The sequence below is a fragment of the Myotis lucifugus genome, unplaced genomic scaffold, assembly GCF_000147115.1.
Source record: "Myotis lucifugus unplaced genomic scaffold, Myoluc2.0 scaffold_502, whole genome shotgun sequence".
NCBI lineage: Eukaryota > Metazoa > Chordata > Mammalia > Chiroptera > Vespertilionidae > Myotis > Myotis lucifugus.
This window is the reverse complement of record NW_005871550.1, coordinates 368,200-375,604: the sequence shown is the minus strand read 5'-3', so window position 1 is coordinate 375,604 and position 7,405 is coordinate 368,200. Positions and strand designations below refer to the sequence as shown.

Genomic DNA, 7,405 nt, shown 5'->3' with positions numbered 1-7,405 from the left:
CCCGCCGCTTCAAGACGAGCCCAGACGCCCGGAGTCCCGGCAGCGAGGTCGGACCCGACTGCCGGTCGGCTCCCGGGCTCCGGAGCTTCGGCCCCATCGCGGTCGCGAAGGCGGTGCGGAGTCTCCCCGGCGCTGGGAACTCGCGGCGCCGCCGCTTCCCAGCTGCTTTTGTATTTCGCTGTGAGACCCTCCGGCGGAGCGCGATTCACAGGCGTCCGGACCACGTGGGCGCGAGGGGGATCCCCCTCCCCCTCCGCCGCTCCCGCCCCCCACTCCTCCGCCCCCTTCTCCTTCTCCTCCTCTTCGCCTTAAAGCGGCAATGGCTGCTTCGGAGAGGCAGCCCCACACTGGGTTGGGGACCGAGGGGCGGGGAGGAGGCCGGGCGAGCGGAGCCCGCGCGGGGGCGTCGGAGGGGGCGGCGCTGAGCTGGAGTCCGGCCGGTTGCGAGGGACGCGCCCGGGCCCTGGCGGGGGTTGGAGTGGTCGCGGGGTCTCTTGGCTTGGGCAGGGCCTGGCCTCCTCCAAACTTCGGACTAACCCCCGCTGCGCCCAGGCGCAGCCTGAGCCGGATCAGGGCGGGTCCCTTTGCCTTCTCCGTTACCGGCGGTGTGATTCACTCAGCCTTATGTAAATCTCTGGGAATTTCTCTGAGCCACAGAGGCTGTGACTCCAGAGGGTAGAGGAACCATTTATAGCCAACAGCTTGGAACCGACACCCACTTGCCCGAGCGCGCTCACCTCCACCGGTCACTGTGCTTTGAGGTTGGTCGCTCTGCCTTTCTTGTGCCAGTGGAGCATCTAGGTCAGCTCCATGCATTCCCTCACCCATTCCACGGTGTCTGCCCTCGGTTCTGGCCTCAGTAAAATCCACAGATCCGGGTCGCTGGGCTCATGGAGCTTATATTACAGTCTAGGTGGGGCTATGAGAGCATGATGGCCCAGGATTAGACCTAGTGTTGGGGGTGAGGGCGGAGGGGGTGTCCAGGACGATTTCTCTAAGGAAATGATACTATTCTATGAGAAAATACGCACAAAGCAGAGCTGGCGGTTGCTCAAGATCTCACAGTTAGCAAGTGGAGAAACTAAAATTTTAGCTCGGGTCTCCTGGCAGCATGCGCTTGATTTTCCCTCCATCAAACAAGTTCCATATTTGTGTCAAGTTGGTAATTCATTCTCTCTCTCTCTCTCTCTCTCTCTCTCTCTCTCTCTCACACATTTACCCAATCACTTTATTCCCCAAATGTGGTTTTCAATTCAACAAAGAAAATCCCCATATTGCATTTTACTTAATGGTATAACGGTTTAAGGGTGAAAAAAATGGTTGGAGGAGGGAATGGAGGAGCAAAACCTAAGAAAACAAGACAACAGATCACATTGTCTTCCAGACACCTTTGAGTTCAATCCACCAGGAAAACTCTTAGATAAGAATAGGGGTTATTTCTTCCCTCTCTGTACCAGTGTGTGTCCCAGATCCAAACCCCAATTCCCAGGCAAGGCACATGATTGCTGGTGGGGATGGAGTCCACCTTCTGAAAGCAGTTTTAAATTTGTTTCCGTACCGTGTTTCTTTTCTCTCTTTTTATCCCCATCAACTGCACGTGGGGATTTCCACTCTATTAGGTCATCAGCTGACACTGAGTGTATTTTATTCACCAAAGAATGAATAATGCTCTGGGAAGACACCCTGATTTTGTGGCTGAGCAGCGGCATCCGACCACACCAAGGTCCTTCTAGCACTGACCCACTATATTCTCAGGTGTTTCCATATTGATCTTTGTTGCGTCTGTTCTGCACCACATAGTGGCTATATCGCTGCCTTTTCATAGATCTTATCTGGTGATGAGATTACTGCTGCTCCCATGTGGACACATCAAAACATATGAATTCATTGAGGAGTACTGTCTTCCTGCTCTGTGCAAGCTCCCTACCCCTAACTTTCCCTACAGGGCAGGGACTATGTCTTATCAACTTTCTATTTCTCTTAACACCTGACATATTACACTGAAGAGAGGCTCAATGAGTTCAATTGCAATTTTTTGACTTTTTGATTAGCTTTCACTGAGAATTTTTTTTTTTGAATGCTTTGCTTTCAGCTTGGGTAAACTGTAAGCAAGATCTCCACCTTGTGGGCAGAAGTAGAATATCATCTAATTAGAGAAAAGTGCATACATTTTAAACGAACAATTAATTAAGTTAAATTCTGAGAATATTGTGTGGCTACCATGGCTTACACCAAGCGCTAGGTTCTGTGGGGGAATTCAAAGTAGTTGGTGTCTCTGTCTTTTTAGCTGTTAACAAAGGCCATACATAATCAAAGGGATAGTTCCCTGTAAACTCCATGAGGAGTCTGTCTTGTCTGTTGTTTTATAGCTTCCTGACACAATGCCTGGCACTTAATGGTATTCATTAACAATTTGCTAAATAAGTAATTGGAATGTTAATGAGACGAAGGTCTGCAAGTAGTATTCATTAAATCTTTTTTTAAAATATCTTACTACAAAAGGATACAAAATAACTTTCATTTATTCTAAGAGGGAAAAAAATATCAACGAAGCCTCTGCTTAATGTAGGAGGAAGTATATGCTTTTCAGTCTGGGAAGGCTGGTCTCAGACCTGGATATCCCAGCTACCAGAACCTTCCATTCACATGACTGGTACTGATGAAGAAATGGAGTCTTAACGAAGTTGGCTAAGATCTCACTGCTCGAAAGACAGGTTGACTTGATCATACATCCTTTGCCAGGCCTGAATGCACGGTGTATCAGAACAGGATACACTAACAGGAACTTGATCAAGTTCATTAACATGCAGAATTACAGAAAACCAAAGGAATAAATCAAAACCAAAAACAAACCCGAGGAATGCAGTTTTAAGGTGGCATTTGATTATTTTAGATCAGTGATTTTCAGCTGGTGCACCTCAAGAATTAAAAAAAACAATTTAAATGCTCATGTGTTATCCTGCCCCAATGAAGATTCAGAGTGTGCATTTTTATAATAAAGGCTCTGATAAATCCTGCACTAAACAAAAGCATTGAATTGGAGAAAAAAACAGACACAAAAACAACTATGCAATACCAGACTATTTGGTCAGGGGCACTGATCTCTTTTCCCTTAGATTGTCCATAGCCAACACAACAATAGCTGTCCTGTGTGAATGAATCAAAATTATACCTATATTTTTGTCAGATCGGCAAAACATACAATATATTTTTTGGTGTGCTGCAGAATTTTAGTAATTAGTTTATGTGTGCCCTGAGATGATAAAGATTGAAAATCACTATTTTAGACAGAGTTGGAGGAAAACACTTTTGTTTTCCTTCACTTCCCGGCCTGAGGACACCCCACCACACACCCATGGCCAAGCCACTGTGGCTCCTGGGGACAGCCCAGCTCATCACAGTGTGTAACCTTGGTCCCATCTCCCCCTCGGCAGTTGCTGGGGGATGAGGGAAGGTGCTGCTCATCCGTCATGACATCGGTACCTTGAAAACTTTCTTAATATAATTCCTCAGAGCTTCTCTCTGAGCCTCGACTTCCAATGGCCTCAAACTCCCACAGTCCTGTTTGAAGAATGATCTGGTTCCTATAACAGTGCCTCCTGGGGAAGAGAGAGGAGGTGGAGTTGAGGGTTGGGAGCAGGGCAGCAGCTTGGAGTTGGACCATTTTCCAAGTCTGGTGTTTCCACTTTCTGGCTATTTCCTTTCTGGCTAGTTATTTCCCTTCTATGAGTGCTAGTTTCCGCACCTGAGAAATGAGGATAGAAAAGCTTCCTTACCTCATGCTGTTGTTATGAAGTTCTAGTGAGATACGAATCATCACAACAACATTAGCTGCAAACACGTATCGGGCTTATGATGGGCTTGGCCTAGGGCTTAAACCCTCCTAACAGGTACTATTGTCCCCACTTTACAGGTGGGAAGACTGAAGCTTAGCTAGTAATGGACCTGAAGCCAAGTAAATGGCAGGGCACAGATTCAGAAGAATGGAGGCAAAACATGCTGCAAATTGTAAACTGAAAGGAAAATGTCAAATGTAAAAATTATTGCATTAAATCAAAGTGGACTCAACTCAGATTAAATTTTGCTTGGAAATGTTCTCTGGGGTTGCTACTAAGTGAAATGGTTAAGAGCATGAACTCTGAAGCCAGATTGGGTTTCAAACTAACCAGTTGTGTGATCTTGAGTAAGTTACTTGCCCTCTCTGGGCCTCAGTGTACTCATCTGTAACGTGCAGTAATAATAATATTATTGGTATTACCAATACTAATTATAACAATTTTATAACAGCTGATAATTAATAGTAATTAATAGTAACAAGCTCTATAGCTTATTGTAATGATTAAATTTGTCCCTATCAAGTGCTTAAAAGATTAAGAGTTTACTATTATCATTTTGTTATTCCCTTTTCTTCCTGTGTCCCTGTTTCTTTGTCCAGATGGAGGCCTCTTCCTTTTCCTGTTGCTGTCCTCCAGCAAGCATCACTTGGGTCTTGAGGGACCTAATCAAGTGGTGTTCCTGCTCAGTGCACCCTCTTTATGCCCCAAATGGGCATATTCCCTGAAAATGTTGCTATTTGCCTTCCCCATGGAACCGGGCCAGCTGGACCCTATCAGTGTTCCCGGTGCAGCTCTTCTTGAAAGACTAGAGAGCCTCCAAACCAGCCTCAAGGTGCTGGCTTCCTCTCACTACTCTGCTGCCTGCAATCCCAGCCTTTTCCTGGTCTTCTGAGTTATAGGACCCTCCCCCCAAAGATAGAGGCTTCTGAACATACCCTTCTAGATGCTTCTACAAGAAGGAAGAGAGAGAAAGACCATGTCAAAGAGAGGACTACAGTATTCCTTGAAACTGGGTATGATTCCTGCTTCAGCCATCACTAGCTGTATGACCTTGGGTAGCTTTCTAACCTCTCTGGATCAATTTCATTATTTGTGTCTCCCTCTTCTTCATTCTTTCTCCTTGCTAGGGCACATTATTTTTCTGCTTGGAGATAATTTTCTTTTTTCTTGGTATTTCTCTATTTAGGACAAGATAGATCTGGCTCTTCCAGGAGTTGCTTAAAATGATCTTATCCTCACATACCTGGCTAGCAGAGGCAGGTGTCGGCACACCTGGTTCCAGGTAACTCCTGCTGGATAGCTAGAAGGAGGTCAGGAGATGTAATAGTCTTTGTAATTAACCTGTCTGCCTGAATAAGTGCCACTTTATACACTGTGTTCTGGAAAGAATGTCAAGGTTGACACGAACCCTTAATTTATGATGCGACTAACATTTTTATGCTTCGCTTTATTCCATGTCGCTCTCTCTTTGACCTGCTTTTGAAAAAGGTTCCTGCAGCCTGGAGATTAGAATATGTTGGAGGCCAGAATCTAAAGGTTAGAGCATTGGTGAATTAATTTAGTAAATTTTAGAGCAGTTGCGGACACATATCTCAGTCACATGTCATCATAGAGGATGATGGTGAAAATTCTGGACTGGGCGTTTGAGGACATGAGTTCCTTTCTGTACTATAATTTAGTTCAACTGCCCTTTATTGCTAAAGGCCAAAGAACCGGGCAATATGTAACAGGGCATCAGATTTGCTCTTGTCCTAAGCCAGCATCAGTGAGTGTTGGCTGTCTCCTCACCTTCCCTTCTCCTTGGCAGGTGTCCACACCTCTCCCTGGTGCCTGGTGTTGGAGGGGAGGCTGAATCCTGATTGGGTTAAACCAGTGATGGTGCTTTCAGTTCCCACACCAGTGTTTGGTGTAGGCCTAACCATAGGCATGTGGCACCTTTCTGGCCGGTGAGTCCTGAAGGAAAGTCCACAGGGAGGTTTCTGGAAAAGATGTCTGTGCTATGACCAAAAGCCACAGATAAAGATATGGCATCTTTTCCCCATGGTTCAGGTCAGATTTGAGGCCTGGAATTGGGGCAGTTATTTCGAGAGTGCAAGGGGAGCTATGTGCACGCATTGAGGGTGGCAGAGCAGAAAGATGGAAGGAGCCTGGGTCCTTGTGATGTGACCAAGCCCCCGAATTAATGAACTCTGGAGCTGCCCTTCTCTGGACTTCTGCTGTGGTTTAACCCACTCTGCGTTGGGGAGTCTGTTGTTTGCAGCCACCAGATTGCTAAATGATATACCTCTCACATCAGAGCTCACCAACCAGAGAGGGACACAAATGTAACCAGACCTCTTCCATCGCAACGGTGCTGCTGGGGAGGCAGTGTGGCGAGTCTTTTTGGAACATGTGTCTTAGCCAGGCTGAGTCTCGCACTTACTGTGCTTTCCTGCGAAAGCCCCTGCACCTCTCTGGCCCGGTTAACTCAGCTGAAAAATGGAGATGATAAGTGTACCTGCTCCATAATATTACTGTGTGGATGAAATGGTCATTAACCACTTAGTAAGTGCTCAATAAATATTATTAATTAGGACTATAAAGCAGACGAGGGCACAGAGGAGGGAGCAGTCCATGCTAAGGACATCCAGGAAGGCTTCACCAAGGGGACAGATATTGAGTCTTGAAGTGCAAATGGGGTTTGCAGGTCACGGACTGGGTGGGGAGGACATTCAGGTGAGCAGTGGGAACAGTGTGCCAGATCTTTCAGGAGCTCAATTTCCTTTTCCTTAAAAAACAAAAAACAAAAAACCAACGCTTGGATGTGTTGGATTAGCTTAATCTCCTTTCATAAAAGAAATACATCTCGGGTCCCCTGCCTAGATTAAACGCCACATCAGAGACTCTCCATGGCCCCTTCATCACTCACTTAAGACTCTTTCAGCCCATCCTGAAAAAATTCACTCAGCAAGCCTTCCGCACTGAAGGAGGCGCCTCGCCTTGGCTTTGTTGATTTCTTTGTTCATCCGCCCAGAGCCTTCTCCAGTGTGCAATTAGCAATGCTGCTCTTCCTCAGCTTCTCGAGGCTCCACACAGCTCATCAGTCAGATAGATGCTGACGCTTAATTAAGCGTGTAAAGCTTTCTGATTTCCTCAGATGAAAGGTGGCCCACGAGTACATCCCAGGTTTTATTTTGGTGGCTCCTGCCAAGGGTTATTATAAATAGGACTTAGTGCGATGTGGCTGAGCTCTTGGGGTGATAATGTGTCAAGACCAATCGTGGCTTCCGACAGCAGAGATATTATCATAATGGTTCCATCATAGGCGGTGGGTGTTAATGGAGGTGGCTGTGGAAAAAAAAAAAAAGTACTGCAGGCAGCGAAGCCAGGATAGAAGTGGCTGCAAGTGAAATATCGGCTGCTCCTGGGACCTCCATCATAATCATTAGCTATATTAACCTCGAAGCCATTTTTTTCTGCCGTCTCTTCTACAACAGACTCAAACTCAAATAAAAAATGGATGCCTTAACTCCAAATGAAAATATATCCCTTTGCTGCTTTTTAAAATCCATTTACACTAAAATGATGGC

The 7,405-nt window shown here is 46.1% G+C and overlaps 1 long non-coding RNA gene across 1 annotated transcript; it reads left to right on the top strand.

The window, feature by feature from the left end:
• The first annotated feature begins 1,262 nt into the window (after positions 1-1,262).
• Positions 1,263-7,365, top strand: LOC111823464. The gene is made up of 3 exons (XR_002826491.1): positions 1,263-1,755; positions 4,436-4,849; positions 5,023-7,365. It is a non-coding gene; the product is annotated as an uncharacterized LOC111823464 (long non-coding RNA).
• Positions 7,366-7,405: the final 40 nt, after the last annotated feature.